Below are 26,501 nucleotides of genomic sequence, written 5' to 3' on the forward strand. Positions count from 1 at the left end.
TTTAGTGTTATTCGATAGGTTTTCGAAAAGTATTGAAAATTTTTTTTTGGTTTCTCATTTGGAAGTGTATTTCTCGAGATATTAGACCGTTTCTATAATTTACCTATGGTATCAGGATAAATCGTTTTTCTCAATTATAGCGCCATCTATCCACAGTTCGAAAAAATGTCTTGAATAGAAGTTGCTTACTTTTACGTAACGAATCCAAATCTGCAAGAAAAACTAGGGGTTTTAATTTGAGATTTTAAAGTTACCCTCCACCCCACCTCCAGGAGGTGTAGTGGGGGTTGGTGTTTGTGTAATTGGATAGATTTTTGAAAATGATTAAACACGTATTTTTCAGTTTTTCGTTCCGATGTTTAGTTCGCGAAATATTCGACCGTTCCACTACTTTTGGGACACCCTGTATATAGCGTTTTTTTACTAGGATATCATTTTTCGAGTTATTTGCGAGTCAATTTATGTTCATATTTTCAATAAAAAAATTAGGCGGTTTTTCGCAAATAACTCAATAAATAAGTGTTTTATCGCTTTAAAAGTTTTTAAGACATTAAAATAAGTATCAGAAGAAAATAATTTTTTACCAAAAATATAAGTTACAGCAAAATGAAAAAAAAATAGTTTGTGTATGAGGTCTCTAGACCCCAGTAGAAGTAGAGTTGTAGCTAATGAAAAATAGGTTAATATTAGTCAAATTCCAAGTTGATTATTTAAACGTGAAATAACCACAAAATGAAGACATTTTTGGGAAAAGTCTCATTATAACTTTTTAAAGTGTTTAAAAATGCTTTATTTGTGTTTTTTAGAAAAGTCTCTAGCAATGAAAGTAAGTAAGTTACGCTCAAAAGAATGTTGGTCACTTTTATTCTTGAACAAACAATCGTGAAAATCACCTCCTAATAAACATCCCAAATAATATTAATCGTTACCGTTTCAGAAGTTACTATACTTATGGCTAATTTTGAATAGCCATATCTCAACCAGTTTTTATCCTACTATTTATTTATTTATTAAGCGCAACAGGCCTTGTAGGCCTAGGGCTGTAGGGGTTTTTAAAATCCTACATTTTTTTACTGCTTGAAATTTTTGGTATCACTAAGAATTGTTCATATAGTACGATTCGGGCACGTATGTTATCCAAAGCATTTATTTAAAATACAGATTTTGAATAATCATAAATGTGAGCATTGTGGAGGAAAAAGTGATTTAGATCATATATTTTTTGGTTGTTCTAAAAATACAGTTTACTCATCTAAATTAGTAAATAATTTATTAAAATGTAAAGTAGCAGCTCCTAGAAATATTTATACAGTATTTATTATCACTTGGCTCTGTAGACGTATAATATTCAAACCTTTAATTAACTGTTTAAAATAGAGCAAATGATCATTACAATTCCTTTAAACATTTTTTTTCTATTCTCATACTATGATATATCAATTATGATTTCACTACCTGTATCATAATGAACTTCAGATTTTCATTACGATACAGATTTTTAACCAATAGAATCGCGATATGGCATTTGCGATGAAGGCGGCACACGCAGAGTGACCATTGGCGAGTCAAATACATATGCTTTGACAGTTCACAATATGTGAACAAACTGTCAAACTGACAAACTACTTAATTTTTTTGCGTTACAAAATTAATAAATTTAAATATATTTTTTGTTGTGAATGATCATAGAAAAAATCGTGTATAAAAATTGCATTTAATTATCATTATAAAGCTCGTACTCTATACGAAACTCGCCGCTAGGCGGCTCGTTTCGTATCCCTCATATTCGCTTCATAAGGACCATCATTAAATGCTCGTTGCATAATACATTATTAGTTAATACCTTTGATAGTTAGTTGCTTTAGATGTTTAGTGTTAATACCTTCTAGTTATTACTGTTGTTTTAAACCTGTCTTGTATAACTTTTATTCCTTATGTGTCCGGCAGTATGACGGTAAGTCTAAGCCAAAAATAAATAATAAAAAAAGAATTTTTCATCATCATTGCATGTTGTTGCCTTTTTAAAGACAAATCACATGTTATGATTTTTCTGACGGATATTCTTTCACGTAATAATGATAAACATTTGTAGATTTAAAGGTTTAAGTTAATTTCATGTAAACGAATGAACTATCTATTAATAAAGTCGTCCAAGAAACGCAACTCATAAATATTGGCAATCTCATTTTAAAGGCGTCTATTTTAAAACCTATAAGTCTGAATTATCTTATTTCCCAAACAAAATAGTAAATTTTCGATTTCAGATGCATGTCTAGAGTTCTCTCGTCAGAAAATATAATTTTCCGAACCACCAAAAAGCCCCAAGGTAGTTCTAATACAAATTCGGTTAGGTAGAATTCGGAATTCACCTGAGCCGTTTTATATAAGATTCCTCCATAATTGGAGCGATGTATCTTTATTGTGGTCACGTAAAGGGAAAGGGGAGGTTCTCCCGCGGGGAATTATACAACAGCAGCGTTCGAAGACGATGATGATTCTCGATTCCTGCCATGCATTCCAGCCGTCTTGTCACTTTAAGACTTAATGGTTATGCGAACGTGATCGACAAGACCAACATGGATATATTAAGATACCAAAAGCTTTAATGCTATCCGGCATGGAAGATATTGTGCTTGATAATCCGGCTTATAAATTAGTCACATATTTAACTACAGGTCAATACACTGGGTGTTTCATTATTAATTGGAAATATTTTAGCTCTAGATTCTTGGGCTCAAAATATTATGATTTAACCTAAATCACTTAAATAAAATGTGGCTCCTTACTGAGTTACAAAGTGTTGTATTTAAAAATTAAAAAATTATTTGTCCCCAGTACTTTCAATCCGTTTGACATATCCTTGTGATACTTGGCAGCAAGTGTAGCTACTGTACTTATACATCCTACTAAATCATGTTTCACAAATAATTCTGGCTACTAACAGAGGCGTATGATGGGGGAATGTTACTGGTTGTTCCTTCCCGAATTCTACGCCACTGGCGAAATTACTATTTTAGTGCAATTTTTGGATTCTCCAGTACTATTTATGAAAATAATATACTCCTACATAAAATAATTCCAATTAGTATTGAAACACCCTATATAAGGAGGGAGTAGAGATATATAGAGTGAGGCAGATAAAGGGCCTATTAGAAATATCTCGAGAACTAAAGGTAACTGAATTATAAAAATTGGATTAAGGGGTTTTGGAAACTGATCTATTTAATGAAAATATTTTCATCTATTTGGTACTTCCATTTATACCGGAAGTTGCATATAACTTCTTTTTTTTTAATAGGACACCCTGTATATTTTTGCATTTTGGGATTCTCCTCGATTTCTTCTTTCTTAAAATATAAGGTTTTGTAACATTATGCAGGGTAGGTTAAAAAATAATTACGTTTTCCACCTACCTCTACCGAAAGTATACTTTTCCGGACCTGATTGTAGGGAGAAAAGTTGTACTTTTCCTCCCTAGGGAGGAAAATATTTTTCCTCCCTAGGGAGGAAAAGTAAAAGTGACGTCATGGTATTTCATTCATGAAATATAACTTATTGACGCCCTGTATAATATCTATTTTCTATTACGAAGTATCTATACATTTTAACGTTTATTTATAAAACATCTTATATTTTGCAGAATGGTAAAAAACAGTAAATTGCTATTTTGATTTAACAATGTTTACATTAATAATTTGACTTATATTTGACAGTTGCCAGTTATATTGTACCTACTTGTTGTTTTAGTTCTAGTAAATTTTGTTGGTTAGTTACATAAATAAATTAAGTAAAAATGAAAAAATGACTTGTTATTTGAGGAAGGTGGAAAACCCATATGTATAACATGGGAGTAAAGTGCCTTTTCCTCCCTTGAATGATTACTGCCCTCCGCTACGCGTCGGGTAGTAAACTTCATTCTCGGGAGGAAAAGTTACACTTTCCTCCCTTGTTATACAAATAGCTATTTCCTATTAATTTCGTAGCAATATTCACACCCTGTAGGATTGTAGTAGTTTGACATAATAAACTCTATTTATATTCAAATGATTTTTAATATAGTCTACTATTGTTAACGATTATTAGTGTAGCTAAATTTTAGAGTTTAGTTTACAGTGTGGGTCGAAACTCGGAATGAGTATTTTTTGAGTTTTCTTAAATGGAACACCCTATATTTTAGTATTGTAATGAAATTATATTTCATTGTACTCTTTTACTTCTTAAGCATTCCCTGTACCTAACTGCTTTAATTTGTGTTTAATTGTTAATCGCACCAACAATCTTGTCTTCGATGGTATTTTGATAGCTCAACCATTATTGGCAATTTTAAGTAACAGCCTAGATTAACATGTATTTTTTTTCAAAAAATTATTTGTGATTGAATATTCTCAAGGCCAACCTAATACAATTTCACCTATTTTGTGTTGCAATTAATGTTTGTCTTGAATCACCAATAACTCACAAACTAAAGCAGTTAGGATAGGAAATGCTTAAGAAATTAAAAAGTACCATAAAATAACATTTCATTACAATACTAAAATACAGGGTGTTCCGTTTAAGAAAACTCAGAAAATACTTATTCCGGGTTTCGACAAACCCTGTATACTAAGATTAAACATTTCGCTATATTAATAATTTTTAATAATAGACTATATTAAAAATCACTTGAACATTAATAGAGTTTTTTATGTCAAACTACTACAATCCTACAGAGTGTGAATATTGCTACGAAATTAATAAGAGACCGTAATTACCTTTGAACCTACCCTGTATAATATTACAAAACCTTATATTTTAAGAAAGAAGAAATCGAGGAAAATCCAAAAATGTAAAAATGTACAGGGTGTCCTATTTAAAAAAACGAAGTTACAATCAACTTCCGGTATAACCGGAAGCAGCAAAGAGTCCAAAATACTCTCATTAAATAGTTCATACTTCAAAACCCTTGTATTCCAATTTTCATGATTCTCTTATATTTAATTCTCGAGAAAGTTCTAATAGGTCTCTTATCTGCCTCACCTTGTATATGTATTACACTTTAATTTCATATAAAAAACTTATTTATTTAAACCTAGGGTATTTTATAAAATATAGTCATAATATTAACTAATTAAAATTATTATTTTAAACAAAACTCAAACTAAAAGTACATACAATAGCTATTTGTATAACAACTCCCCTGTTATACATATGGTTTTTCCACCTTCCTCAAATTAATAACAAGTCGTTTTTCATTTTTACCTAATTTATTTATATAACTAACCAACAAAATTTATTAAAACTAAAACTAACAAGTAGGTACAATATATCTGTCAACTGTCAAAAATAAGTCAAATTATTAATGTAAACATTGTTAAATCAAAATAACAATTTACTGTTTTTACCATTCTGCAAAATACAGGGTGTTTTATAAATAAACGTTAAAATGTATAGATACTTACGTAATAGAAAATAGATATTGTACAGGGCGTCAATAGGTTATATTTCATGAACGAAACACCATGACGTCACTTTTAATTTTCCTCCCTAGGGAGGAAAAATATTTTCCTCCCTAGGGAGGAAAAGTACAAAAGTATACTTTCGGTAGAGGTAGGTGGAAAAATTCTTACCTACTCCGAATGATCTGATAAACAATATTTCTTCATTTACTTATGTTTTGTCCCTTTGTCTTCCAGTTTCTCATCTTCACGTGTTTAAGGTCTTCCTCTACCATATCGATCCACCTTGTTTTGGGCCTATCTCTTCTTTTGCGACCGATTAGTTTTCTGATGATGGTAGGTTCTTTGTACAAAGCCATTCATTCGTTGTTGGTTCTTCTCCCACACCCGTTTTTTGTATTTCTTCCTCCGAATATGTGTCTCAATATTTGGCTTTCACAACTATTCAGAGTATCCTCTTCCTTGACCAAGTTATGAGGAATAAACCGAGATATTGTTAGGGGAGCAAAGTATGCTAAATGTGCAGTCACTCGAGCGCTTTGTGGACATATTGGGTTGTAAAGAGTAGGTCCTAAAACCGAAAAAAGTTAAGTAAAGTTTTCCATTTTAGTGAGGATCCATTTTTAATTTAATTTTCTATTTCCAACAATCGTTTTTTTAGACTATAGCGCCATCTATCCATAATTTAAAAAAATGTCGCGAAAAAAAGTTTCTTATTTTTACGTACCAAATCCAAACGTGCAATAAAAAATAGGAGCCTTCATTTAAGATTTTAAAGTAACCCCCCACCCCAACTCCGTCGGGGGTCGTGTTTGGTGCCATTCGATAGATTTTTAAAAAATACTGAATAAGTGTGTTTTTTAGTTTTTCGATCTGATGTTCATTTCGCGAAATATTGCGGGGTTCGTATTTAAAATATTAAATGTACCCCCACCCCTCTCCGTGGGAAGTCGTGTTTGGTATCATTCGATAGGTTTTTGAAAAATATTTAGTATGTATTTTTTAGTTTTTCGATCTGACATTTATTTCGCTAAATATTCGCTTTTTTCTTGTGGAACTTTGGGACTCACCTATTTTCTTACGCCCTGCTCAAATCGTCAGATTTTTGAAATATACACTGTTTTGCATGTACTTAACTGACCTTATCTTAATCTGACGATTTAGAGTTTTTCTAAGGATATATTTATTTTTCAGCCGCCCCTTAACGAACTCCCCTGCATTAATAGGCAATATATGGTAGAGGTACATTTTCAGGGTACAAGGTTTCTCCCCATGTAATAATCTGACGCGCTCGAGTAACTGCAAAAATCCCCACTTGGGCTGCCCTACCATATGGCTTGTTGCAACTTATTCTTCCGGGCAAGGTATTTGGAAAGAGATGACAAGGGAGAAAAAGGATATCTTGGCTTTAAAACCTGGGAAAGTGGTTAAATACATCGACAACCAGACTATTCCGAATAGCAGCAACCAAAGTTAGAGTAGCCATGCTTATCGCCAACATCCGAAGAAGAAAAAGAAGAAGAAGAAGAAGAAGAAGAAGAAGAAGAAGAAGAAGAAGAAGAAGAAGGAGAAGAAGAAGAAGAAGAAGAAGAAGAAGAAACGTTTTTGAGTTCAGTTTGAGCCTCATAAAAATCAGTTATCAATATTTCATTTTCCCCTACTTGCAATATTAGGTATTATGCCCTTCTCTGGAGACTGTTATTTTTAATTTCTTGTATTGCTGTCACCTCCTCCTTTGTAGGCTGCCTTTCAAATATTTCATCATTCAGAAACGATCCAGTTACTTACGAATTAGTCCATGTGGTGAGACCGCTCCCGTCTGAAAAACATTTCTAATTCGGTTTCTCTGCGGATTCATATTAAAAAATGTCCCCTTTAAACAAATCTGAAGTAGCCCAGTAAATGAACGGGAAATACGGCGAGACCGTGTAATTTTCAGGGGCAACTCCGAATTGCATGAAAATTTGGATTTAGGTTCTACTTACCCTCCACTTCAAAGTTGAAATTGTGCCGTTGGTTGCTTTTACTTGGCGGAAATGGATAAATTGACTGGTTTTAAGCAACTCTTGTTCTATAGAGTTTTTTACGTAAGTCAATACTTTTCGAGTTGAAAATGTTGATGTTGCCATTGAAAATGTTGATTTTTCGACAAAAAAACTACGTTTTCAGACGGTTTTTCGCAAATAACTCAAAAAGTAAAAATTTTATCGAAAAAAATATCCTTAGCAAAAGTTTCGCTTATAAAAAACCCAAAAAATGGTGTATCAGTAAAGTCTATTAATCAAATAAAAACAAAGTTGTAGCTCATGAAATATACGTTCTTATTCCTCTAATTCCAAATCGAATATTTCAAGGTGAAATTACCGAAAAATTAAGCACTTTTCGGGAAAACCCATTTAAACTTTTTTAAAGTGTTTATAAAAAGCTTTGTTTTAATTGTTAATAAAAGTTTTAGTATTAAAAATAAGCGAGTTGCGCTCAAAATAAAGTTGGCCCTCTTTTTTTTTGTAAAAAATCATGAAAATCTCGCCGTGTTTAGCTCCCCAAATGAAATTAATCGCTACCGCTTTACAAACAATTTACTTACCTATCTATTTTTTATATGATCTGTCAGTCTCGCCGGTTTAAAGTGTTTATTTCTGAAAGGGTTATAATTGAGAAAACTTGAATGGGTCACTTGTCACGAGTGTATGCAAATTTTGAACAGCCATATCTTAACCAATTTTTGTCTTATGGAGAAACAAAATAAACTAGCATATTTATAATAGCAAAACCTACATTTTTTTACTCCTTAAGATTTTTCTTATCACTAATACTTTTTAAGTTATTTTGAAAAAATTAAATTTTTCAAAAATTTTTAGAATTTTTTTTTTAATTTAAAAGCAAATGTTTTAAAAAATAAGCACTTCAAACCAATCAAACTTACAGATCATATAAACAATACACATACAGTTATAATAGATGGTAAAGACAAAAGATTAATTTCATTTAGGGTGCTAAATAGAGGGAGGGTTTCTTGATTTTTTTTTACCAAAAAAAAGGGGCCAAATTTTTTTCAGTGTAACTCGTTTATTTTTGATTCTGTAAACTTTTGTAAAAAAAACAAACAATAAGCTTTTTTTCGATACTTTAAAAATGTTAATAAGGTTTTCCCGAAAAACTCTTCTTTCTTCGGTGATTTCGCGTTGAATTATTCGATTTGGAATTAGACGAATAAGAACGTATTTTTCATGAACTACAACTTTACCTCTAGTCAATTTGTAGACTTTACTGGTACACCATTTTTTCCTTTTTTTATAGGCTACACTTTTGCCAAAAATATTTTTTTGATAAAATATTTACTTTTTGAGTTATTTGGGAAAAACAGTGTGAAAACGTAGTTTTTTTGTCGAAAGATCAACATTTTAAATCGCGAATAACTCGAAAAGTATTGACTTACGTAAAAAACTTTACAGAACAAAAAGTGCTTAAAATAAGTCAGTTTATCCATTTCCGGCCTTATTTTAAACACGCGTTTTTCACCCCCTGAGAAGGGGTAAATGTCACCCCTTAAGTAAAAGCAACCAACGGGACAAATTCAACTTTGAAGTGGAGGGTAAGTAGAACCTAAATCAAAATTTTCATGCAATTAGGAGTTGCCCCTGGAAATTACACTCCAAAACGGTCATTTATTGGGCTAAAGGGTGCCGGACGGAATTTTGGGGCAGAAATTGTTTAAACAAATTTTTTAAACAAATACATAAGATCACCTTAATACATAAGATCGCCTTTGATTGTTCTAAAAAATATATTTTTTTGGTTTTTGGGTCATTCTAAATAAGAAAGTTATCTTGTGATTTTTCCCAAAAATTGATAGTTTTCGGGTTATAGGCGATTTAATATCTGAAAAATGCGAAAATACGCATTATCAAGGTTTAAAAACTCATATTTAAATTAGTAATTTTGGGATTGCCAAGTACCTGAATTGTAGTTTAAACATTCATTTTCAAGATTCTGCAGACTGATCGGGTCTAATTTCAATTTATACCGTTGTTATTTAATTGTTAATGAGATTAGAATAATTATTCCTCTCTGATGTTGACAAATGTAGTATTTTTTAATGCACTTTATACTTCAACGAAGTAAAATAACAATGCTCAGCAGTTGTCGACTAAGGTTGTTAGGTACTTTAATAAATTGCTCCATGAATGCGCAAGATTTGCATTAATCTGGTCTAGCCATTTATACTAGGCCAATATGTGTTGTAATAAATTCACTGATGCTGGAGATATTAAAGAAATAACGTTATGTACATCTGGTCGTTATAGTCAAAATAAGAATATATTACCTTCTGTATACATCCTTCGGCAATTAAATTGGATATTACTGGATTTTAAAAAATGTAGAAGCCAGGCCAAGATGTATAAAAGAAAATCTTGTAATTATTAAATTAGAATATAATTATGGCAGAACACAGATATATTTATCATATGAAAAACAATGCAAATTTTGTTATAAAATGGTAAAGATTACCGAAATTAGGCAACAAGAAATATAGCCACGTTCAGTTTAGTCCTTTTTATTATTTCTACCTTTTCGATTATATGCAATAATTGGACGGCCTCATTGCAAAAGGTAACAAGTCAAATTTCCTGGTTTTGAGGAAACGACAAAAATGGTTCTTGGGTTTTTTTCGAATAAATTTTTAAATTTTTTCAGAAAACAATACAAAATAGTGGTTATTATTGAAAATATAAATAATATATAAAATTTTTATAGTTGGACTTTTAATTTAATTAAATTTTTCGACTTGTTACAAAATGCACAATATTTTCCTTACTTGCTACCATTGACACAGACTTACTCAGGTACTATTTCTTTTTTTCAGCAACTTTAAAGCACAAAAATACTAAATTTATTATAAAATGATTTTATGTACCTTTATTGATTGGAAACAAGTCGACCAGGCAGTGATTATGGTGATAAATTCAAATACTCCCCTGAAGGTAACAAGTCCACTTATTTTCTTTTGCACAAATTAAATTTTTAATATTTAACTTGTTAGGTACATTCTACACGTAAAAAAAATGTAGCCTTTCAGTGGTAGTTGACTTGTACAGAGCCAGACATTGGTAAAACAATGAATATCACATGATAAAAAAAATCCGAAAAATGACTTGTTACCTTTGCACTGAGGCCGTCCAATTATGAAAATTTAATCACTTAGTAGGATTCTCTATGGCTTTTAGTATGTCTCACAACTATAGAGATATTTGGACAACATGGCCTAAAGCAGTAAATTTTTAAGCAAATAATTTTGATACCAATAGGCCACTACTTTTCACTTCTCTCAATGTGATGACCTAATTTTTACCTTGCAACCCACGTACCACGTGTGGGAGTCATATGTTGTCCCAAGACCATATCCATAGGGATTATGTCTATCCTTTGGATTTCATAATGTATCTATTTATGTAAGATATTTAGTCTACTTTTAAAAGGTTTTAATGTTTGTATTCTTGGGTGGCTCAGCATGTTAGGCTTGTAACACTGATGATGCCTTTTTACAGAGCGAAAACGTTTTGTTGTGATATTTGTGGCCCTTTTAAGGGATTTTAAATAAATATACCATTTACCATGAAAAATTTTTCATTAAATTTACTTGTAATTAATGGTATACAACACTAATGGTATACTTGTAATTAATGGTAATTAATGACATGATTTCAAAGTCAGTTAAAATATGATATATTTCCCTAGGGCCATATTTTTCAAAATAAGACCCTAGGATATATCATTTAAATAACTAGTTAAATTCTGCCAAGTTGACAAATCACAACCTAAGTAAAACTATGGTTACCACCCTTACGTTACGACTATTGCTGGTAAATGAATTTATTTGAAAAATCATATATTTTAAAATTCATTCAAATGTTTTGCATATAAAGAATATTTAGTCGGGCATTAAAAGTTGAAGGTACCATGGGTATTATTGATAATAACCCTTTCGGTAAACGCATATCCCTCGGGCCAAAGGCCCTCGGTAAACACACCATTGATCTCAAGCGTTATTATCTTTATATTACTCTTGGTATCTTAATAACTATTAATTTTTTTTCTGTTTCATAAATTATGCGATACTTTTTGTGATTAGTGTATGAAATTTTGCATGGACATTCTGCTACAAATTTTACTCGAGACAGTTAACTTAAGTCCAGAATTTCTCCAAACATTAGAATATTTGGCTACTGATTGTTTTGAGCAGATACACCAGAACTTTATTAATAATTTATTGAGAAACATTTACGTAGAGTAACAGTACTAAAAGGAGTGAGGGAAGGTCATACTTATTACTGAAATTCGCATTTGATTAAAAAGGCAGTAACAAAAACACTACAGGACTCAAGAGAATTGACAAAGAAATAACTGGATGTTTTAACTCGAGTCAGCAAACTTAAGTCCAGAATTAAATTAGAAATTAAATAATAAATTATATTCAAATATAATTGACACATTATAAATTTTCTTAAAGTGTCATAATAAACCCAGCATTTGTTTAACAAACCGTCCATGAGCAAGGGTGTCAAGTTCAATTTTCTTGCTGTGTAAGTTTACATTATCCAAATTCGTATCTCCTTATGTAATACTAGATTGAGCTTTTAGGGCCTAGTATCCGCAAGATAAGGTTAACGTTCTTGTTGTCAACTAAGGGACTCTGCAGCTGCAGACTTGTCAATCTGCAGCTGTATCTAGAATCAACCAAACTGGTGTCCAAATCATTTTGAAGAAGAATAAATGCTATCCATATAAAATACACTTTAGTGAATAGTAGTGACGGTAGTCGTGAGTAGTAGTGACGGTGATCTTCGGCCTTATATTTTACTTCTTCGTCAATATTCAGACAAAAATTTTCCACGGCATTGGATTAAAAAGAGATTCAGCTTTGAATGGCCTCCACTGTCACCAGATTTCTCTCTCCTGGATTTTTGTGTAAAGACACCTAAAAAGTAAAATCTATAGAACACCACCTGTATCTTTAGTATAGTTACGTCCACTAATGACTATGAAACACCCAGCAAATGTTTCAGAATGCTCCTCAAATGGTTCGGAATGTGGAGTAACGTTTCAAATATCATTGTATATAAAAATAATTCAATTATCATTATATCGACGCATGCTCGATAGCCCTTCAAAAACTGGTCAGTTTTGCGCATGGCGTAGCGTGCGAAACAATTCGCTTTATTTACGTTCTGTTTACATAGATTGTGACGTGATATTTGTGTTCATTCGTTAGTATTTTTATTTAATGTCATATTGACAGCTTTAGGTGTTTTATGCATTATATTTATGTTTTTCTTGAAAATAATTCATATCACACAGGAAATATTTAACAAATTCATTACATCCGGTAAATAAAAATACAATTTTTACAGATTACACATGAGTTTAAACTCGTATTATTAATTTGTATTTACAATAATAATTAACATAATATACGTTATATTAGTACGTTCTTTAACGGTAAAATATTGCAAAACCTCAAAATTTTAAAGAACCGCTTGAATTGACATTAAATTTGGCATACACATAGCTAACAAGTCAAAGAAAAAAAGTGATATTGTGCCGATATGTGCTTTTGCCCCGGGGGTGGTTTTCACCCCCTCTTGGGGATGAAAAAGTATTCGTCCAAAGTAAGTCCGGAAATTGATAAAATGACTAATTTTAAGTAACTTTTGTTCTATAGAGTTTTTTCACTAAGTCAATATTTTCGAGTTATTTTCCAGTGAATATGTTCATTTTTTTCAACAAAATAACCACGCTTTTGGACAGTTTTTTTGAAAATAACTCAAATAGTAAGTATTTTGTCGAAAAAACATTCGTAGCAGAAATATAGCCTGTAAAAAATTTAAAAAAATTATGTATATATCTCGTTTCTATACCTAGCAGAAGCAGAGTCATAGCTAATTAAAAATAGGTTTATATTCGAAATATTTTAACGTAAAATAACCAAAAATTAAGCATATTTCGGAGAAAACTGATTACAACTTATTTAAAGTGTTTAAAAAAAGCTTTATTTTTGTTTTATAAAAAAAATTCTAGCATCAAAAGTAAACAAGTTACGCTCGAAATAAAGTTAGTCCCTTTTTTTTGGTAAAAAATCGGGAAAGTCACCCCCTAATTAGTATCTTAAATGAACTTGATCGTTACGACTTCATAAGTTTCTTGACCCGTGTATATATTGTTTATATGATCTGTAAGTTTTATCGGTTCAAAATCCTTATTTTTGAAAGGGCTGTAGTTAAAAGGGGTTGAACGAGTCACTGATCACGATTGTATGCAAATTTGAAACACCAAATCTTAATCAATTTTTGTCTAACAGAAAAACAAAAAATACATGGTATTCAGAAAAGCAATGCTGACTTTTTTGTTTTTCGAGATTTTTGGTATCTCTAACAATTTTTAAGTTATTTTGAAATAAAAGCATATTTTTCAAAATTAAAATTTTTTAAAATTTTATTTTAAAACCAAATTTTGTCCAAAATAAGCACTTTGAATCGATGAAACTTACAGATAATATAAACACAACATAGGTGAAATAACTTGTGGGGCGCTAACGATTAATTTCATTTAAGTTGCTAATTAGGGGGTGGTCTTCCCGGTTTTTTTTGCCAAAACAAAAGGGACCAAGCTTTATTTTGAGCGTAACTTGCTTCAATTTAATGCTACAAACTTCTTGTAAAAACAGAAATAAAGCTTTTTTTAAACACTTTAAAAAAGTTATAATGGGTTTTCCCCAAAAAGTGCTTAATTTTTTGGATCTTTTACTTCGAGATATTCTATTTGAAATTTGGTGAATATGAATCTATTTTTCATTGGCTATAACTCTGGTTTTACGAGATCCAGAGACCTAACGCGTACACCATTTTTTACTTTTTTACAGGCTATATTTTTGCTACGAACTGTTTTTTGACAAAATACTTACTTTTCGAGTTATTTGCGAAAAACCGTCTAAAAATTTAGTTATTTTGTTGAAAAATGAACATATTCACTCGCAAATAACTCGAAAAGTGTTGACTTGGCGAAAAAGCTCTATAGAACAAAAGTGACTTAAAATTAATCAGTTTATCCATTTCCGGACTTATTTTGGACTTATATTTTTTCACCCCCAACAGGAGGTGAAAGTCACCCCCAGTGCCAAAGCACACATCGGCACAATATCACTTTTTTTCTTTGACATGTAAGCTATGCGTATGCCAAATGTCATGTCAATCCAAGCGGTTCTTTAAAAATTTAGAGCAAAAACCGTGAAAGAATGGACTATTACAGTCAGTTTCAAATTCGGCTTCGCAAGTGACGTCACACTCGGTAAACACCTGCGCCTGCACATACCGGTGTTTAGTGTAACGTGGTCATACTCGTAATGATTGAAATAGTAATTGTTGTCTGATATGTACGTATTAGTTAATGAGCCGATATTTGTGTCATTTTTTGGAGTGACAGATGTCAAATTCCTTTAATTGATGACAAACCCGTTCTCATAGTACGAGAATAATAATTGATAAAGAAAGAAATATTTTTTCTTCTATAATTCTATATGATGACTGCGGAAAGAAAAGAGTTGAATATTTTGAAATATAAAGTTTCTAATGGACACTAAAAATTTTCTCCAAACTTAAGTCCAGAATTAAATTAGAAATTAGATAATTAATTAGATATTAATATAGTTGAAAGATTATACACTTGTATTATGTATTTTCTTAAAGTATTATAATAAGCCCAATATATTTTTTCAATGGGTTAACTATTTGTTTAACACACCAGCTTGGATCTATAAAATGAGCAAGGGTGTCAAGTTCAATTTTCTTGCTGTGTATGTCCACATTATTCAAATTCTCATCTCATTATATAATACTAGATTGAGCTTTTAGGGCCTAGGATCCCCAAGATAAGGTTAACGTTCTTGTTGTTAACTAAGGGACTCTGTAAGCCTTTCAGCGGCTACATTCTCTCCCAATATAACATTCTAATATTTCATTAGTGCCGGTACATTTCACACAGATACAGGCCCTTATCTCGAGGAAATGACAACAATCCTGTGATTTATTGGAAAAGACATCCAACAAAAACGAGAAGCAAATCCGCAAAACACGAATGTAGGTGCCTGATGAGTTGGAAATATTTATATTAGGGTGCCATTAAACTGTTGCGATTTACCTGTTTAGGGAGAAAGCCTTTATTGAGAATAAATTAACGAGGAACCGAATAGCGGTTAGGGAGATAGATGGCAATGTAATACGTTCTTGATTTAAAAAATTTTCCTTTGGTCCTGTTGTTCTCACATAATTGACTGATTTCTTTTAGATTGTAATAATTTTATTTATAACTTGACATCACAGTGAAATAGTTAGAAGTACTGCGGATATAATAATAAACAAAATATTCTCTTAAAATATACTGGGGTGCAAAATTAATCGGACACCTTAAAAATGGGTCATATTGGATGTCTCGAATTTCCGAAACCTCTTGTCCGATTTAAGTGACCATTTAATATGTTATAGCCTTATTCTTTAACAATATCGCTGTAATAGTATTGTTGCTAAACAGTTAAATTTTAATTGTATACCGGGTGTACCAATCAATCTGTGTTTTTTTCTCAAAGTTTGTATCACACTGTGGAATATTCTAGCATTTATAAAATACTGAAATTAAAATCCAACAATAGCCTCATGTTTCCTCAACATTTTGGTTTTTGAATTCGCTTACATTAGACCAACTGTTGGTCTGTGCCCATTGAATTGGCAAGTACCTAGCATCTTCGAGCAGGGAAGCATGGTGCCCTTTTAGCATGTGTTCCATTATATCTATCAACATCGACTTGTAGTCATAAAATTTTACTAAATTATATTATGTAAACCATATATTATGGGGTTATCACTATATATACTGTGCCAGTTTCAAACTACACGGCAGAATGCACTGAAGATGTTCTGTATTAGAACGAAAACGTTTTGCAATCCATGATATTTTAGATAGTTTTTAAATAAACGATTTTATACCAGAATACATCTCGAAGTTTTTACTTCTGTATGAGTTTGTTAAATTTATAAGTATTTGAGAATTAATTTCAACAAGGAAGATACTGACGATGGAGAAATTAAGAGCAGAATAAATAAAGCAAGAACGATATCACTGAACGGAGTTTTATGGAGTACCGAGATAGGGAAACAAAGAAAAATGAGAATATACAACACCATGATTAAGAGCACATTAATATACGGATCCGAGATATGGAGAAAAAAGGAACACCAAAAAAGAAAAATAGAAGTTACCGAGATGGACGCCCTAAGAAGAGCAAGTAGAACATCGAGATTGGACCGGTTTAGAGATGAGGAAGTAAAGCAAAGAATAAATTTACAGGAAACGGTGGAAGAATGCATTGAGAAGAAACAATAATTAACGTGGTACGGACATATTCAGAGAATGGGGAGGAGGGACTTCCAAAGAAATTTATGAAATGGATACCTACAGACAACAGGAAAAGAGAAAGGCCAAGAACGACGTGGATACAAGGACTAACACGATCAATGAGTGTACGAGGATTAGAAGATGAAAACTGCAATGATAGAAGATATTGGCAACAAGGCATCGTACAACGTCGGAGGACGTTTTGAACCCGAATTTATATATATATATATATATATATATATATATATATATATATATATATATATATGAAACTGTTCATTAAAATAATGATTATCATCTAGAAGGTGTAGTGCGTACGGAGAATATGTTTTTCTATTGTTGAAATTCCTCGTGTGTTCGGGCTATACGTTTATCATAGGTTCTACCAGTTTGACCGCTGTAAGTTTTTGGAGAGTCACCACAAGTTAGTTTGTATACACCACTCTGTAATGGCTATTTGTTTTAGCTCTTAGCTGGAGCGCAAGCTAAGAGTATTACTAAGAGGCTTTTGAATGGTATAAGAACGCTTGTACCGTTTGTGTCGGGAGTGGCGAGTATAGTTGAAGTTGTCCGGTGCTAGCCACCGGAGGAAGACGTGCCAGCAGCGGAGCGGAATAGTAGCGACACAGCCAACGAAGTAGGAGTGGCTCGACTGTGAACTTTTCAGTTCAGTCTTAAATGTAAGCAAGACAGCAGTTGAGCGCTTCTCACTCTATGAGGCGAGAAGAAGAGGCAACGGCCGATCGACTGGATGTGGTGAAACTTAGGGAATTTGATTTTATTGGATTCTCTGAGACGCCACATCTAGAGATCGGTTAGCAGAAAAAGTAAAGCGGGCTCGACGTGAGCCCGGTACGGGATTTCTACTGTGCCCCCGTAGAGGTAGACACTGCAAGGTGTAGTTTTTGGAATCTACATCGGGCAGCCACGGCCCCTAGGTCAGTAGAACGAGAACATCAAGAGGATCCCGTACTTAGTTCTGTTTGGGTACGTGAACAACTGCGATGAGGACAGGGAAACCAACCCTGAAGCCGAACTGGCGTCGGGCCAGTCGGCGGAAAAACAGGTTCGCCAGAATTAGAGATTCTCCCCCCCAGACGATTGATCGAGCTGGGTCTCGATCACCCCCCCCCTATGGCCACTCCGCCAACACATGAAGATCCACGCAAAGTGGTTCTTAACCTATTACAGAAAGAACAATCAGATGAAAGCGAAGAGGAAACCGAAGAAGATTCCGAGATGAAATCCGAGGAAGACTCCGAAGAGGACACCGACACCGAGGACACGGAAAATGAAGCCCCCAGAAAGGCAGAGAGAAAGAGCTCCCAGAGAGAAAGAGCAAGAAGGGCTGTGAGGAAGGTGGCCTTGCAAAAGCTCGAAACCCTGTTTGAAGATCAGCAAGATCAGATAGAAAAGCATGAAGAAGAGACAGCCCGGCATAGGGCCGAAAAGGAGCGACTAACTGCCGAAATCGAGCGACAAAGATAAGAGATGGCGAAGATGTTACCCCGGATGGACGACTTGCTGAAAGAGTTGAAAGAAACTCGGAAACTGATAGAGAAGCAACACCAACAGGAGAAGCAGCCACCAAAGCTACCGAGGCCACAACAGGACAAAAACCCAGCGACCAAAAAACAACCGCCGGCTGAAGAACCGAAGCCAAAATAGAAGAAAGAAAACTTCCCACCACTGTCACGAGGACCAGAAAGCCAGCCCCCCAGAGCAAAACACAGATGGTGAAACGCCTACCTTGAGACGATCTGGCGATTCAGAGACAGAAGACATGGAAACAAACGAAGAAACCATCGTGTTGTCCGAACAACAAGCAACACCTCACAGAAAGCCGCCTGTAATTAAATTACAGAGCGTGAATGAGACAGGGGCTATCCTCACCATAGCCCAAAAATTAAAAGTCTACACGACAAACAAAATCTCCATGAGTGGCAAAGAAACACTCATCCAGGCGAAAAGCCTGGAAGATTATAAAAAAAACTGGTGAGGATAATAGAAGAATACGCAGAGGCACACAAAGACAAGAGGCTACAATGGGTATCCTTCCCAGTAGAAGTGGATATAGAACCCAAAGTGGTTTTAAGAGGATTGCCCTCAAACACCACCAAGGAGGAAATCCAAGAAGAGATGGAAGTACAACACCAAATATTCTGCCAAGCAGCTAAGAATATGACCACAAGAGCCGGCCCCAAAAGGAAACTACCGATGTTCGTACTGACTCTGAATCGCGAGGACGTAGAAAAGGCGAAGCTGATCACCAATCTGTGCCACATGAAGGTAGTAGTAGAAGACCTACGAAAAGCGACAGGGCCAACGCAGTGCTTCAACTGCCAGGGCTTCCACCATGCACAGAACGCGTGCCTCAAAGACCCCAGATGTGTGAAATGCGGAGAAAATCACCCCTCAAATCAATGTAAAAGGCACACAGAAACAAAGGCAACCTGCGCCAACTGCCACGGAAGCCATCCCGCAAGCTGCAGAGGATGCCCTAGATGTCCAACCTGGAGCAGACCACCACAACAGAGGCCACAACAGCAGACCAACAGACGACAACAGGCAACCGGAGTCTCCTATACCAAAGCCACACAAGCCAATAACCAACAAGCCACCACAGCGATCCTCCCAGACGAAGACTACCTAGTCAGACTAGTCACCAACATAGTGACCAAGGTAGTCCAAGAAGTCATCCAAGAAAACAGACAGACGATCAGGTAAAACCAGCATACAAACAAAAAAACCAAAAAAAAGGCGTAAGCCACCAAAAAAACCATAAAAAGAAAAAAATCATAAAATTCTTGAGTTCCAAGCCATTGGACCGAGCTCAGTGGGGCTTGGTACAATGACTTGGGGCCGAAGCAAGCAATTTTAGTTCCGCGGATTAGTAAGTAAGATGATAAAGACATAGAGCGCATCACGCTGGCCTACTTTTTGCATTCGATTAGGGCACCACATTGGAATCTTATTACCCAGGATTCCATTGTAAAGAGCATTTGGCTACGATAGTTGTGCCCCCATCGCGCATCAGCGTGCTATGGGGGGGAAAGGGATGGCCTGGGGCATTGCAAGCTTGTTGTTGCGGATTTTTAACTTAGCTGCAATTTTCTGTAAGTGTTACCTGAATGTTAGAGTACGGTCTAGTGTAAAATTTTGGAATTCTATTATAATTGCTTTGTTTTCTGTGATCAGTCCGCAATACAAGATTAAAAAATCTTTAAGGAAATAGAAGGAAATCTTGAGGTGACGTTAAAATATAATTAATTATAATCTTAAATAACCTAATTTATATTTGTTATTTAATTTGTCATTTTGTATTTTGTTTCTAGGATTATTTATTTTATATTGTAAAATATACCTGACTTTTAAATACTAAAGCTCGGAGGCGTGTTCCTCTAAATAAATCAATGGACCTGAATATTGTCGAAAGGGTGATGAACAAGTTGCTAGTAAATTGAGTTCCATTGAGAACATTGAGTTCGCCATACGCTTCTTAATTAATTTCCGTATTTTTAGAAGATTTATAATTAACCGCTGATATGAAAATTTTAATGAACTTTGGTGACCACCGATTAAATCGATTTTATTTTTGAAGAGAAAACTTCTTTAGGGACGTTGTGCGATTTTCGGATAGGGGGAAAAGTATTGAATTCACCACCGTCATCGCGACCGTCATTGCGACCGTCACCGCTTATGCAATATATTATGCAAAGTTTCCGGAAACTTTCCGGGAATATTGGAAACTTTCGGAAACTTATGGAAATATTGCATTTTTATTAAAATTATTATAATAAATTATACAAATCAGTAGTTAGGTTTACTTATTGTTGTTGTATTCCGACTACAGAAAAAATTGATCTGTTAAAAATTAAATCTCCAAAAACACTTTTAAAATTTATTTAACTTAATTAAACACAATACTCTGAATATTTGTTATTAGTCTTTATGACTATTAATTATAATTAAAACTAAAAAAGTTATTTAAAAAAATATTAAAATAAAAAAGATAACATTACAATAAACAAAGCAAAAATTATTATATAGGAACTTACTTCTGGTAATCTGTATTCCTGTAATATAGTATTAAAGCAGGAACTTTTTTCTTAACGAATAATAACAGAAGAAACTACAAAATTCTTAGGAATGGCCAAGGATTAGCTGGACTCTGTATTATGAAGAGAATATAATGAAGAGTCTCTCTTCGTCTCGCTTAATCTTTCATTTTCTGATATGGATCTAGACTAGAGTCTTGCCCTGGTTCCAACAGATGAGAAAGAATCTCATCACATACCATTTTTCCATGTTTATGGTTTTTTAGGAGTTTTTTATTATCAGCTATGATACGTTAACTTCCCTGCTCTATCTATAGTCAGTCTATTTCTCCTTTTATTAGGTATGAAAGAGTATGTGCTATAATTACGCTCTGTTTCGGCGTAGGAAGCTGGTAACCCCAGTATTGTAATTGCCTAATCTTTTAAGTTTTGGTGACATTTTCCATGTCACCAGCTTATACAATTTACTGATCGTGCTGAAAGCCAAATAAAATCCATTGACCAAAGGTCTGCTTTTTCACAGAACTTAGTTAGTTCTGTAAAAATATTTTCTGTTTTGTCAATAAACTTGGGATGATTGGTTAATATCTTGTCTATACCCTTCATAGCTAATATATTATGCTCTTCACCAGTGAGGCTTTGTCCTGTTAAAGAAGAATCAGGTAAGTTTGCAGCATGGTGCAAAGGTTTCACTGCGGATTTTTTTGTTATTTCCTAATTTAGATAAACATTTCTTTTCTGCAGACTTACTGATTGGCAGTAACGGAATATACTCGGTAAAAATAATTTCTGTAGCCTTAAATGCCTCGACAACCTGGGATATTTTAAAACATATTGCCCTCCAGTTAAGTACTAATTCATTTCACAATTGGTGTTAGCACAACTGCTACTATTTGCAACTTTATCCAAAATATTTCATCATCCAGGCAGTTCTGTTTAACATTCCGTGAACATTTAAAATTTTCTCCCTCTATGACCATAAGCATCGGTAAATCACTTTTAGATGCAATATTTAATATTATTTATACAATTAAGGATTGAACCCCATCTAGATTTTACAGGAAGTTTCAATGATATAATTGTTTTTTTATTGTAGTTTTAAATTTTTTCTCTTTATTTATTATTTCACTTTTGAAATATTGCCATATTTCTATACTACCAAATCACTCCCAAATCATCATTTACAATGTATATACATTTGAAATCCCAAATCATGATTTGCAAAGTTTATACATTGTAAATCATGATTTGGGAGTACTCCTTGTAACATTCAACGTGTCTTGGTTTGTTTATTTCTAGTGCATCTTTATTGTGATTTTAATATAGCTTTATGTATTTTTATACTAAATTTACAATCACGATACAGTAGAAATAAACAAACCAAGATAGGTTAAATGCTACTAGAAGCACTCCCGAATCATAATTTACAATGTATATACATTGTAAATCCCAAATCATGATTTTCAAAGTTTATACATTGTAAATTATGAATCGGGAATGCTTCTAGTACCATTTAACGTGTCTTGATTTGTTTATTTCTACTGCATCTTGATTGTAAATTTAGTACAGTATAAAATTAATAAATGTTCCTTTTGTAATTGGCAGTGGTATAGGTTCGCCGGTCTTGTGAATTAAATAGTGCTACTTCCATGTAAATTCAAATTACGTCACCGACTCTTATGTCCAAAGGGCTCTTGGAAATATTCTCAAAAATTCTTGGAAATATTCTCAAAAGTTCTTGGAAATATTATGGAAAGTTCTCGGAAACATTCTTGAAAGTTGTCGGAAATATTCTCGAGAATTTTCCATTGAAAGTTTCCGGGAATATTCGCGGTAGGGAGAATATTTCCATTTTTTATAGGCGAATATTCTCGGAAACTTTCCAATGTTCGCGAATATTCGCTTGGAAATATTCTCGACTCACATCACTATTTGTATGTATATATAAATTGTATATAGTATGTATTTTTACTACAAAAGCGATATTACGTAGGTCAAAATTTTTGACGTAAGAGAACTGTCAAGACATTAGAATGTGACTTTTCATTATTGCCATGTTTATAATAAACATGACAATAATGAAAAGTCACATTCTAATGTTTTGACAGTTCTCTTACGTCCAAAATTTTGACCTACGTAATATCGCTTTTGTAGTAAAAATACTATAGAGGTATTTAAATTTAAAACAAATGTAAAACCTATCTTAGGATGGGGAAAAAGGATTTATTTCGCGACCGTCATCGCGACCGTCATCTCTGGCGAAATAAATTTTGCACGTATCGATATTATGTGTATCTATTCATAAATTGCATAGAAGAATTTAAATTTAAAATAAATGTAAAACCTATTTTTGGATAGGGAAAATGGATTTTTTTTGCGACCGTCATCTCATCGGCGAAATAAATTTTGTACGTATATGTATTGAAGTGAAAACTTCTTTAGGGACGTTGTGCACTTTTTGGATGGGAAAATGTAATAAATTTGCGACCGTTATCGCTTCGACATAATAAACATTTGAAGTGAAAACTTCTTTAGGGACGTTGTGCTATTTTTGGATGGAAAAAAGTATTAAATTAGCGACCGTTATCGCGACCGCCAACGCTTCGATGAAATAAATTTTTGAAGTGAAATTTTCTTGAGTGGCGTTGTACACTTTTTGGATGGGGAAATATTATTAAATTAGCGACCGTCATCGCTTCGACGAAATAAATATTTGAAGTGAAACTTCTTTAGGGACGTTGTGCACTTTTTCGATGAAAAAAATATTAAAACGAGTATTTACTGTTATATTTCTATTTGATATGAAAATTAAATTTTGATAATTATAAATAAAATTCAATTTAATATAAAATATTTTCAATTTTCTCAACCACGGGCATATAAATTTAAAACAACCTGTATACAACAAATTGTTATATGTAATTTTAAGAAGTGATTAGAATAAGCGTACGAAACTCGGAACAATGTGCTTAGAATAAACAAAGTGAATGACGCGTACCATTATCGTTTTTTCGCGGAAGGTCGATCATTATCCTATGCTAAATAAAACTCAGTGAAATAGATGATAGTTCATTATCGTTTTTCGCGGAAGGTTTCGATCATTAGCCTATGCTAAATAAGACTCATTTGAAAGAGAGAATAGGTCATTAAAATTTGTAAATAGTTAGAAAGTATTTTAGAATGGGAATTAAATATTTTCTTTTGAAATCCATTAAGCATATTTAGAAAGATTAAAAAATTGGTTTTGAGGAATATTACGAATGAGAGTTTGGTGGTGGAAGATTGATTTGTGAATCTGGAAGGGATATTTAGAAAGTAGGTGAAGGAATGACAAAGTGAGATCAGAATGTTTTGAGCTGTCGAGAAGTGAAGTCGAGTAGTAGACGGTAGTGTTCGAGGAGTGAGAAAGCCGGTGTAGTTCCGTGAGTGTGGAGTATCTATCGTGGAACGAGAAGTAGGCCAGGTCGAGAGTAAAAGAACCTCCTTGAGCCCAGAGTGTCCCGGTAGCTGATAGCAGTTTCGAAAAAGGTAGAACACAGCATCACGACAAAAGCAGGAACGAGAGCTATTCGAGCTAGTTTTTCAAAGGAGAACATCACTGGAAGCCAGGACGAGGTTTGATCGCAGCCAAGGATAGCAGGAAAGGGTCTTGTGTGAGGACATTTTCAGTTCACCAGGAAAAGATCAGTCTCATTTGTTTGGACATGAATGTATGGGTTTTTCGTATTAAATTCCACATAAAAAAATTGAATAACATAATCAATAATATCAGAAAAGCTTCATCAAACTTAAATAGAGTTGTTCTTAGTAACTCCTAATAGTTAAATGTTAATAAAAACTTTCAATTGAAAACCAAAAGGAAATAAGATTCCCATTTGTAAATGTTATGTTTAAGAATAATAAGAAATAGCAAATATTAAGCATTGATTGCCTTTTAAATAAAATAAAAAATATTTTGATTATAATTGTAACCCATATGTGTATTTTTTTTTACTCTTTTCTTTTCTATCCCGATTAGGAACCATTAAGAAATATTTAGAAGCCACGGAAGTAAGTAATTAATTTATAATTCGCCCTGAGATTGAAAACATATTGATATGTGATCTGGTTAATTAATTAGATTAGTATTAATACATTGATTAAATTAAGTAACATATAAGAATATTATCTCATATCAATAATCAAGATCACATCAACTGTCGTCCAACGTGGAAAGCATTGTAAAGTATTTCTAGTGGCAAATTTGAAGGATAGAAAGAGTAAAGCCGGTATTTGAAAATTTATATGCCTGTGGTAAAAAGTGAGATACTTACATCTGATAACATAAAATTTTAGATCTCTCTAGGTACAAATTTTACATAACTGATTTAATATTTTATTTTACGATATTTGCATTTGATATATTTATTGACAATTTATAATATTTGGGTGAGAAAAAGTCGTCTTGGTAACATACTAGTGAAATTTCATATTTGGCGGGGATAGTACTTCTTGAAAACAAATGTCTGTGACAAGAAGCCAAAGCAAAGACAACAAAAAACAAAAAGAACATTCAAATCAAGAAGATATTTTAGACACGACAAGCATGGCATCAGAACAGCAAGAATTATCAGGAATAGATAAATTATTACAAATGATGCAACTCCAGTCACAAAGAATGGAACAGAAAATGGATGAAACACAACAAAAACTGGATGACAATCAAAGAGAAACAAAACAAGCAATGGATGAAGCAAAAAGGACAATGGATAAAAATCAGGAAGAAACATCAAAAAAAATGGATGAGACACAACAAAAAATGGATGAAACACAACAAAAATTGGATCAAAAAATGGATGAGACACAACAAAAAATGAAACAAGCAATAGAAGAGAACAACAAGAAAATGGAGGAACGCATAGAAAAGTATGAAGTGAAAATTAAAGATCACATGCAACAACAAGAGACAGAGATTAAAGAAATCAAAAGCAAAATAAAGGAGATAACGAATTGCCAGAAAAAAGAAATGGAAAGTTTGGAAAACAAGTTGCAAAACGCTATTCAAGCAGACATAGAAGAAGTGGAAAGAAAGATTGCAGAAATCAATACTCAACAAAATGTCGGAGAAAGAAGAGAAATGGTTATACATAGCACAGATGACGTGAAGATAAGGTTTGGCGGGGATGTAAGAAGATTACACCCAGTGCCGTTCATAAATAGCCTGAAAAAGAAAATACAACACATCGGAAATTTCGATACAGCAAAAGAAACTATCAGAAACCATCTCAAATATGAAGCAAGCCTATGGTTCGATAGTAAAGAAGAAGAATTCGGCAATTGGCAACAATTTGAACAAAAATTTTTGAATTATTTCTGGGGAAAGGTCCAACAATTGGAAATTAACAAGGAATTGCAAAATGGGAAATACAATGATAGGATGGGTGTATCAGAAAGGACATATGCTTTGCAAATTTACAATAATGCAAAACATTTACAATATAATTACTCATCGGAACAATTAGTCGAACTGATTGCAAGACATTTCGAGGAAACGCTGGAAGACCATATCACATTGCAAAATTAC

Source organism: Diabrotica virgifera, chromosome 4 (assembly GCF_917563875.1).
Source record: "Diabrotica virgifera virgifera chromosome 4, PGI_DIABVI_V3a".
Taxonomy (NCBI): Eukaryota; Metazoa; Arthropoda; class Insecta; order Coleoptera; family Chrysomelidae; genus Diabrotica; species Diabrotica virgifera.